Source organism: Triticum urartu, chromosome 5A (assembly GCF_056163025.1).
Source record: "Triticum urartu cultivar PI428250 chromosome 5A, HENAU_Tu73, whole genome shotgun sequence".
Lineage (NCBI taxonomy): Eukaryota > Viridiplantae > Streptophyta > Magnoliopsida > Poales > Poaceae > Triticum > Triticum urartu.
Window position 1 is genome coordinate 30011741 of NC_141877.1, and position 17937 is coordinate 30029677.

At 47.2% G+C, this 17937-nt stretch overlaps 2 pseudogenes; both read left to right on the forward strand.

The window, feature by feature from the left end:
• The first annotated feature begins 3365 nt into the window (after positions 1-3365).
• Positions 3366-5646, forward strand: LOC147967733 (uncharacterized; annotated as a pseudogene).
• Positions 5647-8683: 3037 nt separating this feature from the next.
• The window catches only part of LOC125506674 (disease resistance protein Pik-2-like), a 28019-nt pseudogene continuing 18765 nt past the window's right edge, over positions 8684-17937 (forward strand).

A 17937-nucleotide genomic window follows, 5' to 3' on the forward strand; every position in this document is an offset into this window, starting at 1 on the left:
TTTGTAGCAAAGGACAAGCCTGGACAAACTCTTATATAAGGAAAAGCGCTCCCGAGGACACATGGGAATATCGTCAAGCTAGTTTTCATTACGTTCATATGATTCACGTTCGGTACTTTGATAATTTGATATGTGGGTGGACCGGTGCTTGGGTGCTATTCTTACTTGAACGAGCATCCCACTTATGATTAACCTCTATTGCAAGCATCTGCAACTACAACAAAAGTATTAAGGTAAACCTAACCATAGCATGAAACATATGGATCCAAATCAGCCCCTTACGAAGCAACGCATAAACTAGGGTTTAAGCTTATGTCACTCTAGCAACCCATCATCTACTTATTACTTCCCAATGCCTTCCTCTAGGCCCAAATAATGGTGAAGTGTTATGTAGTCGATGTTCACATAACACCACTAGAGGTTAGACAACATACATCTCATCAAAATATCGAACGAATACCAAATTCACATGACTACTAATAGCAAGACTTCTCCCTTGTCCTCAGGAACAAACGTAACTACTCACAAAGCATAAACATGTTCATAATCAGAGGGGTATTAATATGCATAAAGGATTTGAACATATGACCTTCCACCAATTAAACCAACTAGCATCAACTACAAGGAGTAATTAACACTACTAGCAACCTACTAGCACCAATCCCGGACTTGAAGACAAGAATCAGATACAAGAGATGAACTAGGGTTTTGAGATGAGATGGTGCTGATGAAGATGTTGATGGAGATTGCCCTCTCCTGATGAGAGGAGCGTTGGTGATGACGATGGCGATGATTTCCCCCTCCGGGAGGGAAGTTTCCCCGACAGAACAGCTCTGCCGGAGCTCTAGATTGGATCCGCCAAGGTTCCGCCTCGTGGCGGCGGAGTTTCGTCCCGAAAGGTTGCTTCTTATTTTTTTTTCTCGACGAAAGACTTCATATAGGAGAAGATGGTCATCGGAGAGCCACCAGGGGGCCCACAAGGCAGGGGGCGCGCCCTAGGGGGGGCGCCCCCCACCCTCGTGAGAAGGTGTGGGCCCCCTGGTCTTCATCTTCGGCGAGGATTTTTCATTATTTATTATAAGGTGTTCCGTGGAGTTTCAGGACTTTTGAAGTTGTGCAGAATAGGTCTCTAATATTTGCTCCTTTTCCAGCCCAGAATTCCAACTGCCGGCATTCTCCCTCCTTATGTAAACCTTGTAAAATAAGAGAGAATAGCCATAAGTATTGTGACATAATGTGAAATAACAACCCATAATGCAATACATATTGATATAAAAGCATGATGCAAAATGGACGTATCAACTGTCCTTACTTGGACAAGCATCCCACTTATGATTAACCTCTATTGCAAGCATCCGCAACTACAACAAAAGTATCAAGGTAAACCTAACCATAGCATGAAACATATGGATCCAAATCATCCCCTTACGAAGCAACGCATAAACTAGGGTTTAAGCTTTTGTCACTCTAGCAACCCATCATCTACTTATTACTTCCCAATGCCTTCCTCTAGGCCCAATTAATGGTGAAGTGTTATGTAGTCGACGTTCACATAACAGCACTAGAGGAGAGACAACATACATCTCATCAAAATATCAAACGAATACCAAATTCACATGACTACTAATAGCAAGACTTCTCCCATGTCCTCAGGAACAAACGTAACTACTCACAAAGCATAATCATGTTAATAATCAGAGGGGTATTAATATGCATATAGGATCTGAACATATGATCTTCCACCAAATAAACCACTAGCATCAACTACAAGGAGTAATTAACACTACTAGCAACCTACTAGTACCAATCCCGGACTTGGAGATAAGAATTGGATACAAGAGATGAACTAGGGTTTGAGAGGAGATGGTGCTAGTGAAGATGTTGATGGAGATTGCCCTCTCCCGATGAGAGAAACGTTGGTGATGACGATGGCGACGATTTCCCCCTCCCGGAGGGAAGTTTCCCCGGCAGAACAGCTATGCCGGAGCCCTAGATTGGTTCCGTCAAGGTTCCGCCTCGTGATGGCGGAGTTTCGTCAAAGGAGATGGCTTATGATTTTTTTTCTCATCGAAAGACTTCATATAGCAGAAGATGGTCATCGGAGGGCCACCAAGGGGCCCACGAAGTAGGGGGCACGCCCAGGGGGTAGGGCGCGCCCCCACCCTCGTGGGCAGGGTGTGGCCCCCTGGTGAACTTCTTGTGCTCAGTATTTTTATATATTTTGAAAATGTCTTCCGTGAAGTTTCAGGACTTTTGGAGCTGTGCAGAATAGGTCTCTAATATTTGCTCCTTTTCCAGCCCAGAATCCCAGCTATCGGCATTCCCCCTCTTTATCTAAACCTTGTAAAATAAGAGAGAATAGGCATAAGTATTGTGACATAATGTGTAATAACATCCCACAATGCAATAAATATCGATATAAAAGCATGATGCAAAATGGACGTATCAGGCTACAACAATCCATATGTCGAGGCAGACTGCATGGAAGTGATTGATATAGTGATCAATGCAGGAAACTCTCTAGGACCGGCAGCAGCCTTAGACTGCCCATAGTGGGAGTAACATAGGTGGTAACATAACGATCTAGGCAAAATAGATGATGTGAAATGTAATTAATGAAGAAAGAGAGGCATGTGGTAACATAGCTAGTTACTGTAACATCACACATATCAAGAAAGGATGAGTCTATAATATAATAAATGAAGTGATGCATGACACAACACATATGTTACTACCCACTATGGCGGTAGTAACATAGACTAGTAACATATGCATGTTACTACTCTAAGTTACTCCCCACTGTGACTAGTCTTATATGAAGAATGCTCCTTTTGAAGTCGAAATGTTTCTTCTTTTATTTTTAAGCACTGTCCTAGGCAAGCCAATATGGTTGCTGATGCTCTAGCTAATAGATTGGAGCGCGATCAATTCATTTCATGAAATCAGGAACCTCCCGACTTTCTTGCAGATATTTTAGCAACTTTCTTGATCATATCTTAGCAAACGATGTATCTCTCTTTGCGCATGAAATATAAAGTGCCATGATGGCATTTTCCCCTAAAAATGCACCGGTGCTTAAATAAACACCGATTTTGTCAACGACCCTATATCTAGACATGAAGACATAGAGACAAGGGCGACAACGGGTGATGGCATTGTAGCGTATTCGGCAAATACTCAAGGCGCGCTGGATTCAAATGTTGCGAGTGGGCCAATGGTGTCAAGGCCCAAGCGACCGAAGAAGCTACTAGCTTGGCTTTGTGACCCAACTTGGGCCCGTTAATAGTGTAACGGTCATTTCCTTTAAATAGCACTCTGTAGCGAGAGACAGGTAGGAAGGAACTGGACAGCTGCTCCGGCCGATGTTGTACTTTCTCATGTAGTTGTGTGGGAGGTTGGGCGGTCAGCTATAGAATAATACAATTTCCCTCTCGATTTGGTGAGGAACCCTAATGCAAATCCTTAGATCAAGTGCGACCCTTACAGCTGGTATCAGATTCGGTTGTCCTGGAGGTTCCCAATCACAACCACGACATGCGGTTGCGGGTTCAGTGTCGAGCACAACTATGGACGAGTTACCGGAGGAGGGGCGTGAGGTCTACGAGCTCCTTTGCGCCGACTTTGCGTCTAAACTGAGTGAGTCAGCGACTCAAGGATCAAGGTGAGTCTCTCCTTGAGGCTATGAGCAAGATGATTGAAGCCAACACCACTACTTTTGATGGTTTGATTTCGACCTGGGTTTATGGCGTTCGTGTGGATATGAACATGGAGCTCGATCAAGTACGTGTGGAGTAGGGGAAGGACTCTACGCCCTAGATGGATGGGTCGTCCACAGCACGCTCGACCGTTTCCGGACGTGGTGAGGATGCTTCTGATGGTGCTGGAGATGTGCCGGATCTCAGAAGAAGAGGCCAGACGTATGTTCCCCCTCCGTTTCGTGGTACGCCTGAGTTGCAACTATCTGTTCGCAACTCTAGTGTTCGTGATCCTGTGTTGATTGAGGCGAGCGATGCTTATTCCTTTCGCGCTCATTCTGACTTACCTTGGTTTGATGGCTCTAATCCTCGTCTGTGGCAATCTCAGTGTGAGAGTCAGTTCAAGTTATGGGGCACTCCATTCCACCGATGGATTTCCTTGGCAACAACTCAATTTGAGGGGGCAGCTGCACGTTGGCTTGAATTGATGCAGCGTCGCTAGCCACATGCCACTTGGTCTAAATTTTGTTGCAGTTTGCAGAGCCACTTTGGTCGAAATTAATATCAGACTCTTCTCAAACAATTGTTCAGAATCTCTCAAACCAACACAGTGATCGATTATGTTGATAGATTTGCTGATTTGTATGACCAATTATCAGCTTACAAGGATACTCCCAATTCATTGCATTATACCAACTGTTTCTTAAATGGTTTGAAACCTGGTGTTCGTGTGGCTATTGCTCTGCAGAAACCAAACGACCTAGATGTTGCGTATGATTTGGCCCTGTTACATGAGGAGCTGGGGAAGGTCTTACACCCCTCAACTCGTCCACTTCCTTCAAGTCTGGTGCCTTGCCATTGCCACTTCCACCTAAGGTACATGCTTCTGCAGAGAAAAAGTTTTTCGAAGTTGCAAAACCGGTTCAGACTGGAGATAAGTGCTCTACATTGAGATCTTATTGCAGAGCCAAAGGGTTATGTTTTGTTTGTGGTGAAAAATGGGCCAAAGAGCATGCTTGCAAGTCTACAGTCTAGATTCATTTTGTCTAGGAGCTTATTGACCATGTGCAATCTCTGGATAGTTTTTCATCCCATCGGTCTGATTCTAATACATTATCAATACATATGACGAGTTTATCTACTGCTGATATTGGCAAGGACCCTAATGCTCCTACTCTCCAGTTAGAAGTTCAGTTGCAAGGGCTATCATTACTCTTTTTGGTTGATTCTGGTAGTACCCATTATTTCCTGGATAGTAAATTTTTTCCTCGGTTACAAGGAGTTCATACTACACCAGTTATCTCTGTTACAGTTACTGGTGGTGATACTTTTTCTTGCTATCAGTGTCTTACACATTGTTCTTGGTCTTGTTTGTGGCACTGAGTTTGTTTCTGCTTTCAGATTCCTACCATTGGCCACTTATGATGGCATTTTGGGCTTGGATTGGCTGGCTCTCCATAGCCCTATGCAGGTGGACTAGGTCCAGAAGTGGTTGTCCTTTCATTATCAGGGTGCTGTGGTTATTTTGCAAGTAGTCTTACCTTCTGAGTTTGCTTTCACCATGGTTTCTATTGCTAGTGTTACTTGTTTTGCGGATATGCCTGTTGCTCCTGACATGCAAGCAGTTTTAGACAAGTATGCATGCTATATTTTTAACGAGTTCCATATGTTACATTTAAACTGGTGATTTTAACAAGTTCAACTATTTAAAGAAAACTAAACAAAAACTAAGCGAGGTACCGGATGGTGACCTTGTTCTCATGCCCGCCCTTGTTGGCAACACATCCATCATGTTCTTGCCGTTGTTGTCGCCGTTGGAGGGCGGCGTCGACACCACGCGGATGTCTCCATGGTGGTCCTGGACCGGTCCTTAGCCAGGCTAGCGTGAGGTTGGGGATCCAACACCACCCATTCTCGCACGTAAGGATGGCAATTTTATCCATGGACATGGATATCCGACCCGAATGGATAGGGTTTGGATATACTTTTGTGTCCATGGGCGGCGCCCAAACCCGACCCGATTGTTCGTGGATAGGGCATGGATATAATCTTGTACCCATGGATATACCCAAACTCGACCCGGTAGTATGACTTAATGGGGGAAAATCTGCTATCCCTGCCCCACGGTCATATGTCTCACAACAATTTTACACTTTTTTTTATCTAAATCATGCATAAGAAATTACACAATCCCCATCATAACTTTTTTTAGTTGACATTCAATCCTCTATGTAACATAATCCAACACCCCTTCCCTTATTTTTACCTCCTCCTTAAATGACTCGTCATTCTCATTTGTTAGAAAAATACTAAATGATCTTAGGTTGTTAGTGGATGTTGATTTACCATAAGTGAAGCCTAGCCTACCACGAGGTGAAGAATGGAAGAGTTTATGTTAATATTGTGTTATGTCTTATTTATATGTCTCGAGAGGACCCAATGGATATCCAATGGGTACGGATATCCATCGGATTTGGACGTGGACACAATTTTTCACCCATGGATTTTTTCATGGGCGGGCAAAGACTGTCTTCATGGACATGGATATGGATTTGAGATTGTTCAACCCGATGCAAACCCGACCCATTGCCATCCTTACTAGCACGACGTTCGACGTCATGCTGAACGCGGCCCGGCACTGCACGTTGCGCCAGTCCCGCCGCGGTTGCTCCGCTGCCACCTCGCCGACTGCCGGGCCAGACGACTAGGAGTTGCTGTCGTCGTCATCGAGGTAATGGAGGAGGCACTCGTGCACGTGCTGCGTGGCCGGGAGGGTAGCTTCGCCTTCATATCCTCCTTGACGGGACCAATTGTGACGCCGCAGAGCTAGGTGGTCATGCCAACTCCTACTTGATGTAGCAGAGAGGCAACAACGGCGGCTCCCGCTTGATGCGGCGGTGAGGCGACGACAACGTCTCCACCTTGACGTGGTGGCGAGGCGGCGACGGTGGTCGGAGTAGGATTCTTGGTCACATGCCTTAAATAGCAGAGGCAGGTGGAGCAACAACGCCTCACGGCGATGCAATGCCCAGAGTAGGGTTCTCGGTCACATGCCTTAAATAGCGAAGGCAGATGGACCAACACCGCTTCACGGTGATGCAATGCCCAGAGTAGGGTTCTCGATCACATACGCCGAGAAATAGCGAAGGCAGGTGGACCAACACCGCTTCACGGCAATGCAATGCCCAGAGTAGGGTTCTGGGTCACATGCCTTAAATAGCGGAGGCAGGTGGAGCAACACCGCTTCACGGCGATGCAATGCCCAGAGTAGGGTTCTCGGTCACATGCCTTAAATAGCGGAGGCAGGTATAGCAACACCGTTTCACAGCGATGCAATGCCCAGAGTAGGGTTCATGGTCACGTTGGTCCACGCATCAACGTTGTTGAGGGGCGTCCGCTCTAAAGCAGAAAGACAACGACCATTGAAGACCCATATTTTTGTACTTTTCGTTTGAATTTGTGCAGCGATCGTCGGAGACTCGTAGGATACCTCGCTTAGTTTTTGTTTATCTTTTAAAGAAATAGTTGAACTTGTTAAAAAGTCATCCGTTTGGAATGTAATGTATAGAACTTGTTAAAGATAGTCGCCTTCCCCGCCGCGCAGCACGCGCACGAGCGTGCCTCCTTCTCTACCTCGGTGACAACGACAACAACTCTTCACCACGCAAGCGGCGGTCGACGGGTGGTAGCGGAGCAAGCGTGGTGGGACTAGCGCAACATGCAGTGTCGGGCCGCGTTATAAATTATCCAATTTAAATGTAATATATAGAACCTCATCATATGTATGGTGTCATGAGATGATTGGTGTGGATACCAATTATTGTTGTATTTTACCTATACATAGCTTTGGTTTTATATGACTTTATTGTTTGCCGGCGTGTTTTTGTATGCGTGTGTTGATGTTAGCCATGTGGATCCTGGCTATCCAAAAGCCAGATGTGTGCTCTTTGAGTTTCTATCCTCTTGGTGCTCCTTTGTAAGCAAACAAAATCCACCCTTTATCAGAAAAAGTTATTGCTATTAAAATTTATTCTTAATTACTAATAGCAATTATTTTAGGACACCCATATCCACCACACGTGTGGTATATTTGACATGTGCTCACACACCGTGTGTAGTGTGAGCAGGAGGCAGCCCACACGGGTTGTGTGTGGTGGATATTGGAATTGCTCACATGTGTGGGCGCGGCTACTTCGTGACACACGCCCAACAAGTACTACTCATCTCCACCCCGCGCGTGTGGCACGAAGCAAAAATGCCCACATATCTTGGCGCAGCTACATTAGGTACCTCGCGGATGACGATTTAGTTGCCATTCTGGTTGGCATATGTAGTTATCCGGGATGGCAAGTGTGATTGTAAAAGCATGGCAACTCTATCTATTTTGGTTAACTATAGTTGCCATGTCTCTAATTTATGGTAGTTGCCGTATGTAATCAAACCGTAGTTACCGTGTATGATTAACTACTTGCCACATATGGTCAAACAGTAGTTGCCATGTGTGTTTCCTAGTTGCCACGTGTGGTCCAACCATAATTGCCATGTATTGTTAATAAACACGTACGCGCAACTGCAGTTGTCATCTACCAAAAAATCACAGTTGCCATGTTTGTTTACCTAGTTGCCACGTTCGCGTAACTGCAATTGCCATCCACAACGTAGGAATGTCGTGTGGGCGAAAAGCAGTTCGTCCACACGCGCATGAACTAGGTGGTGGCTGTATGGGCAGAAACTAGTTCGCCCACACAGCGCAGCTGTCAAACAGCGTGGTGCGGGCGTGTGGGCAAACTCTCCAACACCCACACACCAGCCCCGTCCTACGTGGCACACCAAATCCACCTTTTCGTGTCAAGATTCGCGCAAAAGACAGTGAACGACGATCCAAGCGTGTGCGCGAGTTGGGAAATGCCCACACGTGTGGGCGTTAGTGTTTATGTTATTTTAAATGTATTTGCAATTGAAGAACACCTGGTGCATAGCTTTTTTTTTTTTGAAAGAACCTGGTGCATAGATTGTTGCCTGTACATAAAACTATAAGTGTGGGCGTCTTCATGCTAAAAACCGCCAAGTGCGGGCTGTTTTTCCCTTGGCTTAATCCTCTTCATTGGATGTAGAATGAATGCTGGATTGGTGGCTGCATGTTACGGCGTGACTGGCCATGGGCAAAGTCAGCTGACCCCAGTCCCGCGGGGACGCATCTCGTCTGTTTCGCGTTTGTTCTGATTCCCGTGGGGCGTGGCACATCCACGGAAGATGCCCACAAAGGATCTCATACTAGATCACAGTTTATGCTTTCTTCGGTAATACGAGTACTGAACTTTATTGTTCGTTATTAGGACTTGCTAGCACGACCTGGAGTCTTAATCTTCTTTTAACCCGTCGTTGGCCATCTTCTTTCCCCACAAGCATCATCAGCACCACTGCTAGCAATGGAGGCGACTGGTCTGAGCGTAGGGAAGTCGGTGCTGAATGGAGCGCTGGGCTACGCCAAATCCGCGCTGGCGGAGGAGGTGGCATTGCAGCTGGGAGTCCGCCGCGACCAGGCCTTCATTGCCGACGAGCTCGAGATGATGCAGGGTTTCCTCATGACCGCGCACGAGGAGCGGGAGCGGGGCGACAACAAGGTGGTCAAGATCTGGGTGAAGCAGGTCCGCGACGTTGCCTACAACGTGGAGGACTGCCTCCAGGATTTCGCCGTGCGTCTAGACAAGCAGTCCTGGTGGCGCCTCCCTCTGACGCTGCTGGACCGGCGGCGCGTCGCCAAGGAGATGAAGGAGCTTCGAGCCAAAGTCGAAGATGTCAGCCAGAGGAACGTGCGCTACAATCTCATCAATACCACGGGCTCCAGGCCCGCTGCCCCTGGTACTGCTAGGCAGCCCAGCATCGCAGGTGTGTAAATCGCTAAAAAAATCTATGTATTTTTCTTCTATCTACTCCCTCCGTCCCAAAATGTAAAACGTTTTTCGATACTATGATAGTGTCAAAAAAGTCTTACATTTTAAAGTAAATTGCAAAAAATCATCACAATTGAAGACCTTAATTTACAAAACCGCTATCATTCGATTTTTTCAAAGAACCACCAACGTTGTGCTAACAGTTTTCGAAAAACGCTGATCGCTCGATTAAAACCATTTAATTGAAAACCCGACGAACGGGTCCCGATGACAGGTCAGGTGGTGAAGGAGAGACGGCGCAGCTGGTCAACCCCGTCTCCTCGCGAGTTTTCTCCACGCGCTCTCGCGCCTCCGTACACGCATGGGTGCCCGCGGCTCCGACGAGGCAGGCCGCCGGCTGACGAGCCTCCCATCACCGCCAGCTTCTGCTCCACACAGCACCGCGCTCCGTCGCCTGCCATGGCTCCCGGTCACAAGCCAAACAAGGATGGAGGACAGGCCCAGGAGGTCTTGTGCCGGCCTCTGGGTGGCGAACCGGCCGCCGCCGGATTGCAAGGGGGCGTCGGGAGCAGACCATGGTGGGTGGTGCCGGACTGCAGGGGGTCGGGAGAATACCATGACGGGGATTCACCGCCTGCTACTGGACTAGGCAGGGGGCAGGGGAGCACCAACTGCTTGAGTTCGTCTGCCATGGCGGCCGCCGTGCTCGCAGCTCGCGAAGGATGGCATTACAACGTGAAATAGAGCAGAGGAGATGGGGGGAAATCGAGAGGAGCTCACTTCGATGCAGCAGGGAGCTCAGTGGGCTCGGGGCAGGCTTGGAGGCGGCGAATCGAGGGCGAGGAGCGGACGGTGCAAGCGGCCGTGAAAGGCTCGATTCGGCCATCTCGTGGCGCCCTTGCTCGAATCCGTCGGCGAGGGATACCAGCGCGAAAAGGCGAAGCTAACGGACATAGTCTAACAGCGGTTCGTCGGCAGTGGCTACGCTGGCTACGATCGGCGGCGAGGCAGTGCTGTCGGGAGGCTCAGAGGAGACCTGCGGCAGCGCGCATGACGCGGCTTAGACCAAGCGGCAAGGTAGAAGGGAAGATGGAGGAGAAATAAAGGCGGGGCAGCGACGGCTTGGCTTGCCGGCGGCGACCTGCGGTCCGGCCTCGGATCCTTCCGGATCGGGGCGGCGGCGGCGGGCGTGCACAGTGGCTCGAGAGGAGGACACGGAGATGTGTCTTATTATTATTATTATAGGAGAGATATCACACTAATATGCGGGTCCCATGTCTATTTTGATGGTCGGTCAAACGCCGTTAGTTTTGGTTGCCACGTCATCACTTACAGTGGGTCCTATATGTCAGTTTTAGCGTTAGCAAGTGCTTATATGAGTGATCAGTGTTTTTTGAAAGCTGTTAGCACAATGTTGGTTGTTTTTTGAAAAAAATCCAAATGGTGGCGGTTTTATGAATTAGGGTCCCCAATTATGATGTTTTTTTTTGCAATTTACTCTATATTTTGGGACAGAGAAAGTAATAAATAAACGTATATATGCAAGCAAAAAAAAATGTACTCGCAAATTCGGGCTCACCCCCTTCCTTCGGATCTGCCGCATCAGGCTCTGCTCGCCTTGCTAGTCGCTCACCTGAATCGCTGCTTCACATCACCTCCTCTGCTCCTGTGGCCGCCTGCAGTCTCAGTCTCAGTCAGAGGGAGGGAGGGAGGGACGGCCGACGCCAAGCAGTATGAGTCGAACTGCGCTGCAGTGGAGGAAATGGAGGAGACTAATTTTATCGCGATTTTTAGGGTGGAATTCTCGGATTTGGGGTTACTGCCCCCAACTGCGGGGTTGCTGACCAGGCCTTTAGGTTAATTTCAGGTTGCTTTCTTTTAATAAGTTTGGATCTCATTCGGAGAATAGTTAGTATACTACTAGCAGTATATTGTTATCCATTTAGTGCTCGATGAAACTATGTTGTATACTGACGTATTCCGAACTGAAAACAATGAGTGCCAATACAACTATACAAGATGTATAGCAACCCCTTGTGAACTCCATTTATATTGGGTAGTGAATCGTCGTGGACCAAGGAATCGCAAATCAGATAGCTGTGCCCCGTTCTTTTATCCAGTTATTATTAATCGAATTTGTGGTCATGTACATCACTTGATGCCAGGAGAGATGTTTTCTTTCATTATCCATAAAACTCTTATGTGAATACCATACCGTGAAGAAATATATGTATGTATGTATGTATGTGATATTGGAGCATGCCTGGGGACTGATTCCTTCAATACAAATCATGTTCCTGTTGGTGAAATAAGCAAAGTAATCACCAAGTTCCCTGTGATCTATCTGACCGAATTAATTAAGTGTCTATAGTATTCTTTTATGAGATTGTTTTGAAATGCACTAATGAACGTAGGAGCAACATTGATTATTTAATTCTTATTTGATCCATCGATACGCACAATCGCAGGTACAACAATGCTTGGCATTCAGAACGCAACGAAGCAGGAAAAGTCAAAGGTGGATCTTGTCTAGCTGATAAACAAGAAGGACGCCGACCTAAGGGTGATCATATACAGTAGTTTGGGAAGTGTAGAACCCTTTGTCTCGGGCCGCGTGTATATATTGAGGTAAAGCCTTGGTTGACAAGTTACAGATCAAGAGAGGAGATCGAGAGAGGAGGAGGAGATTGACCAGGAGAGGTCGTTACATGAGATATACGGGATAGAGAGAAGAAGAGATAGATACAAGTTTAAACACCTCTCCTATCCCTATACAATAATTCTAACACTCCCCCTCAATCTAAACCTCAAGCCTTGCTAAGGTTGAGATTGTACTTGAATTCATCCAACCTTCTCTCGGTCAAGGGTTTAGTGAACCCATCTGCAAGTTGATCCCCGGTGGGGATGAATCGTATCTCAAGTAGCTTTTGAGCTACTCTCTCTCTCGGACAAAATGGAAATCCACCTTAATGTGTTTTGTTCGTGCATGGAAGACAGGACTTGCTGAAAGATAGGTTGCACCAATATTGTCACACCATAACCGTGCAGCCTTCGGAGCTTTAATTCCAAGCTCATAGAGTAATGTTTGTATCCACATTACTTCAGCTGTGGCATTAGCTAATGACTTATATTCAGCCTCTGTACTTGACCGTGAGACAGTAGCTTGCTTCCTTGCACTCAATGACACAAGATTAGATCCCAGAAACACAGCAAAACCACCAGTAGATCTTCTATCATCAGCACACCCTGCCCAGTCTGCATCTGAATATGCAGTAACAAGCAAGGAAGAGGACTTGACAATCTGAAGTCCAAGCCCTTGAGAATACTGGAGATACCTTAGGATTCTCTTAACTGTTGTCCAATGAGTAGTTCTAGGAGCATGCAAATATTGACATACCTTATTCACTGAGTAAGAAATATCTGAACGTGTAAGTGTTAAATATTGCAAAGCACCAACAAAACTTCTATATTTTGTTGCATCTTCTGGACAAAGAACTCCACTATCAACTGTAAGTTTTTCTGAGGTGGAAATCGGTGTGCTGACTGGTTTGCAATTCTCCAATCCCACCCTCTTTAGAACATCAGTTGTATATTTTTCCTGTGAGAGAAGTATGCCATCTTTGACTTGCTTTACTTCTATACCAAGAAAATAGTGAAGATCACCTAGATCCTTGAGAGCAAATTCAAGTTTTAAATCCTTAAGCAAACAAGTTGTGGCCTCTTGACTTGAACTAGCAACAATTATATCATCAACATAAACAAGCACAAAAACAGTGATATTGCCTTTGCTATAAAAGAATAAGGATGTATCTGTTTTGGATGGTGTGAACCCAAGATGTTGTAACTGCATGTTCAACCTAGAATACCATGCTCTTGGAGCCTGCTTAAGTCCATATAATGATTTATCCAACTTACGTACATAATGTGGTGTGCTATGATTTTCATAACCTGGTGGTTGCCGCATGAACACTTCTTCCTCAAGAACACCATGAAGAAACGTGTTCTGAACATCTAGCTGTCGTAAGCTCCATCCTCTGGAAATAGCAATGGATAAAACAAGGCGAATGGTAGTTGCTTTAACCACAGGACTAAAGGTATCATCATAATCAATTCCAAACCTTTGCTTAAAGCCTTTTGCAACCAACCTTGCCTTGTACCTGTCTGTACTACCATCAGATTTCCTTTTTATCTTGTATACCCATTTGCAATCAATTATGTTTGCATCACGTTGCGGTGGTACTAGATGCCAGTTCTGATTTTTTATGAGTGCATTATACTCATTATCCATGGCTTCCTTCCAATCCTTACTAGCAAGTGCATCATGCAAATTAACAGGTTCACCAGTAGTGGCAAGAAAAGCACGCTTAGTCGGATTATACTTTATTGTACCATCACTGTATTTTTTTTCTTTGACGATACCTGACCGAGACCTGGTGTGTCGTCGGGGAGACGAAGGAGCCACAGAAACAGTTGTTGTTGATTGTGGCACGGGAGATCCAGCAGCTTCAGCGTCAGCCACAGAAGATCCAGGTTGGTGTGGCTCCTGATCCGAGGAAGATGCGCGCAGCTCCTCGTCCTGGAGGCGCACCGGATCGGCCAGCGGATCCCCAAACGACGTGGCAGTCGGGGAGTCGCTCCCCCCCGCGCCGCGCTCGACAGCCGCGTCGGATCGCGCGGGCGAGGATGGGCGTGACGCGCCGGATCCGCACCAGGGCCCGCGCCCGTACCTGGTCCGTTGTGACCCGCCCGGTCGGCTTGGCATGACGTGCCTGGGCCTGCGCCAGGACCCACGTGGCCCACCTGGTCGGCTTGGCGTGGCGCGCCCTGGCCCGCGACTGGACCAGTGTCCGGGCTGCTGTCGCTGTTGACCGCCAGGGGCGAATCTGCACGGGATCGCGTGTTGGCCTGGGCTGCATGCTGCCACGGATCTGTCTAGGATCACGCGCTGACAGTCGGATCATCCTCAGATTCTGCGCCTGGTTTGTCCTATGTACACATAAAATGACGAGTAGAATCTGTACAAGGGCCATTAGAGATGCAGTTTTCTGTGGATTTTTGCACATGATCATGATCATTTAGTTCACCCCCGTGATCAGGATGTACAGAATAGTCTGGTAGGAGTGCAATTTCTGCATGAAGCAAGGCGCCGGCATTGGGATGAAGTAGTGAAAAGGGGAATAAAGTTTCATCAAGGATAACATCACGGGAGATATATATGCGTCCAGTAGACGGTTCAAGACATTTATATCCTTTATGAAGGTTACTGTACCCAATAAACACATATTGTGTGGAGCGAAATTCTAGTTTATGACGATTGTATGGACGTAAGTTGGGGTAACAAGCACACCCAAAAAATTCGAGAGAGGTGTAGTCTGGCTTTTGATTATACAAGCGTTTTAAAGCAGTGGAATTGCCAATAACCTTACTGGGAAGACGGTTGATAAGATATGTAGCCGTAATAAAGGCCTCATCCCAATACTTGAGAGGCATAGATGCATGAGCTAGAAGGGATAGACCAACTTCAACGATATGACGGTGTTTCCGTTCAGCAGAACCGTTTTGCTGATGAGCATGAGGGCAGGACACATAATGAGTAATCCCAATGCTACGGAAGAAGGAGTTGAGTTTTTCATACTCCCCTCCCCAGTCACTTTGGACTGAAATAATTTTCCGATCAAAGTGGTGCTCAACTAGCTTCTGAAACTCTTGGAAGATGGAAAAGACTTCAGATTTATATTTAAGCAAATAAGTCCATGTATACTTGTTGTAATCATCAATGAAGCTAACATAGTATTTTTTTTCGACCAAAAGAATCTCGAGCATGACCCATACATCAGTGAAGATCAATTGTAATGGGGCATGAGACACACTAGTAGACTTAGGATAGGGAAGCTGATGGTTCTTGGCACATTGACATGCTTCACAAACAGACTCATTATTTGAACTATGTGACAAAGGAAGTTTGTCTTTATTGACTACTTGCCTAACTATGACGGATGAGGGATGTCCTTGCTGGAATTTAGTCTATTTTGGGCAGTCCAATAACTATTTCAGAAATTCCTAATAAATCCTAGAGGCCCACTTAGCCCATTTGTGCAAGGCAAGGGATACTACTAAAGTTTAGTCCCACATTGTTAGTTTAGTGGGAGTTGGACCTCCTTATAAGGGAGGTTCTTTCCCCACTTGTACGAGCATGAGAACAAGAGGAATATCCACGCGCGCTCCTCCGCCGCCGCCCGCCTCGCCACGCCTCGTCACGCCACGCCGCGCCGCGCCGCGCCGCGGGTTGCGGGAATGAGCCGAGCCGATATCTAAATTTTTTCCACGCACGATGGGTATACGGAAGGTCACGTGGGAGTTGAAACGTTCTCTGTAGTGGACACTGAATTCGAACGGCGCACCTCTTCGGCCGCTGCCTGTTCCCTTCGTGGCTTCACCTCCTGCCGCGGCCTCTTTGCGTCCTTCTCCTATGCCTATATAAGAGAGGTCGCTCCTCTCCAGAGAGACACAACAGAAGCTCCTCTTCCTCTCGCCACAAAGTTCCAACCACTGCGCTGCTGCTACGTTCTTCCCCATCCCGTCTTGCGGCGTGCACCGCAGGTCGGGACAGTAGGCCTCCGAAACCGCACTTTTTGAGTCCTGTACGGGAGAAGGGTGATAAGGTTTTTGGGGAGCGCTCAGCGCGACTACTGGCTGCTTCATCACGGACGATCCGGTCGCCGACGACTACTTCCCCGACGTCCACGACCTCCTCGACGACATGGCAGGCGAGGACACCGACCCCAAGTCCAGCGCTTCTGCTGCTGCTGTCCCGTACGTGTTCTTGTCTTTCCTGTTAAAGGTTCTGCCGCAGTTCCTTGTTCTAGTCCTTGTCCTACACATGATAGGTTCTACTTCATATTGTTGGGGAACGTAGTAATTTCAAAAAAATTCCTACGCACACGCAAGATCATGACGATGCATAGCAACGAGAGGGGAGAGTGTTGTCTACGTACCCTCGTAGACCGTTCGCGGAAGTGTTATATCAACGCGGTTGATGTAGTCGTACGTCTTCACATCCGACCGATCCAAGTACCGAAAGCACGGCACCTCCGAGTTCTGCACACGTTCGGCTCGGTGACGTCCTCGCCTTCTCGATCCAGCAAGAGGGGCGAAGTAGTAGATGAGTTCCGGCAGCACGACGGCGTGATGACGGTGTTGGTGAAGAACAATCTCTGCAGGGCTTCGCCTAAGCACTACGAAAACTATGACGGAGGATAAACTAGAGGGGACGGGGTTACCGGCACACGGCTTGGTGTTTCTTGATGTGTCTTTGGTGCTAGCCCTGCCCCTCTATTTATATGTTGAGCCCTGGGGTCGAAACTTGGAGTAAAAGCCTCCACAAAGTCTGTTTCACCCGAAAAGCAAGAGTCCTTCTCGGACTCCAGGGCCAGACGCCAGGGTTCCCAGCGTCTGGACCCAGACGCCAGGGACCCTGGCGTCTGGCCCCTGGACTCCGCAAAACTTCCTTTTGCGCTTTCCAAAAACCTTGTGGGCTTTCCCCTTTGGCCCAAATAAAGTGTTCTCGTACCCAAACATTTCGGGAAACATCCGGAACCCCTTCCGGTGATTTCCGGAACCCTTCCGGTGACCAAACACTATTATCCCATATATCAAACTTTGTCTCCGGACCATTCTGGAGTTCCTCGTCATGTCCGTGATCTCATCCCGGACTCCGAACAACATTCGGTCATCAACATACATAACTCACATAGTACTATATCGTCAACGAACGTTAAGCGTGCGGACCCTACGGGTTCGAGAACTATGTAGACATGACCAAGACACCTCTCTGGTCAGTAACCAATAGCGGGACCTGGATGCCCATATTGGCTTCTACATATTCTACGAAGATCTTTATCGGTCAGACCGCATAACAACATGCGTTGTTCCCTTTGTCATCGGTATGTTACTTGCCCGAGATTCGATCGTCGGTATCTCAATACCTAGTTCAATATCGTTACCGGCAAGTCTCTTTACTCGTTCTGTAATACATCATCTCGCAACTAACTCATTAGTTGCAATGCTTGCAAGGCTTATGTGATGTGCATTACCGAGAGGGCCCAGAGATACCTCTCTGACAATCGGAGTGACAAATCCTAATCTCGAAATACGCCAACCCAACATTCACCTTTGGAGACACCTATACAGCTCCTTTATAATCACCCAGTTACGTTGTGACGTTTGGTAGCACACAAAGTGTTCCTTCGATAAACGGGAGTTGCATAATCTCATAGTCATAGGAACATGTATAAGTCATGAAGAAAGCAATAGCAACATACTAAACGATCGAGTGCTAAGCTAACGGA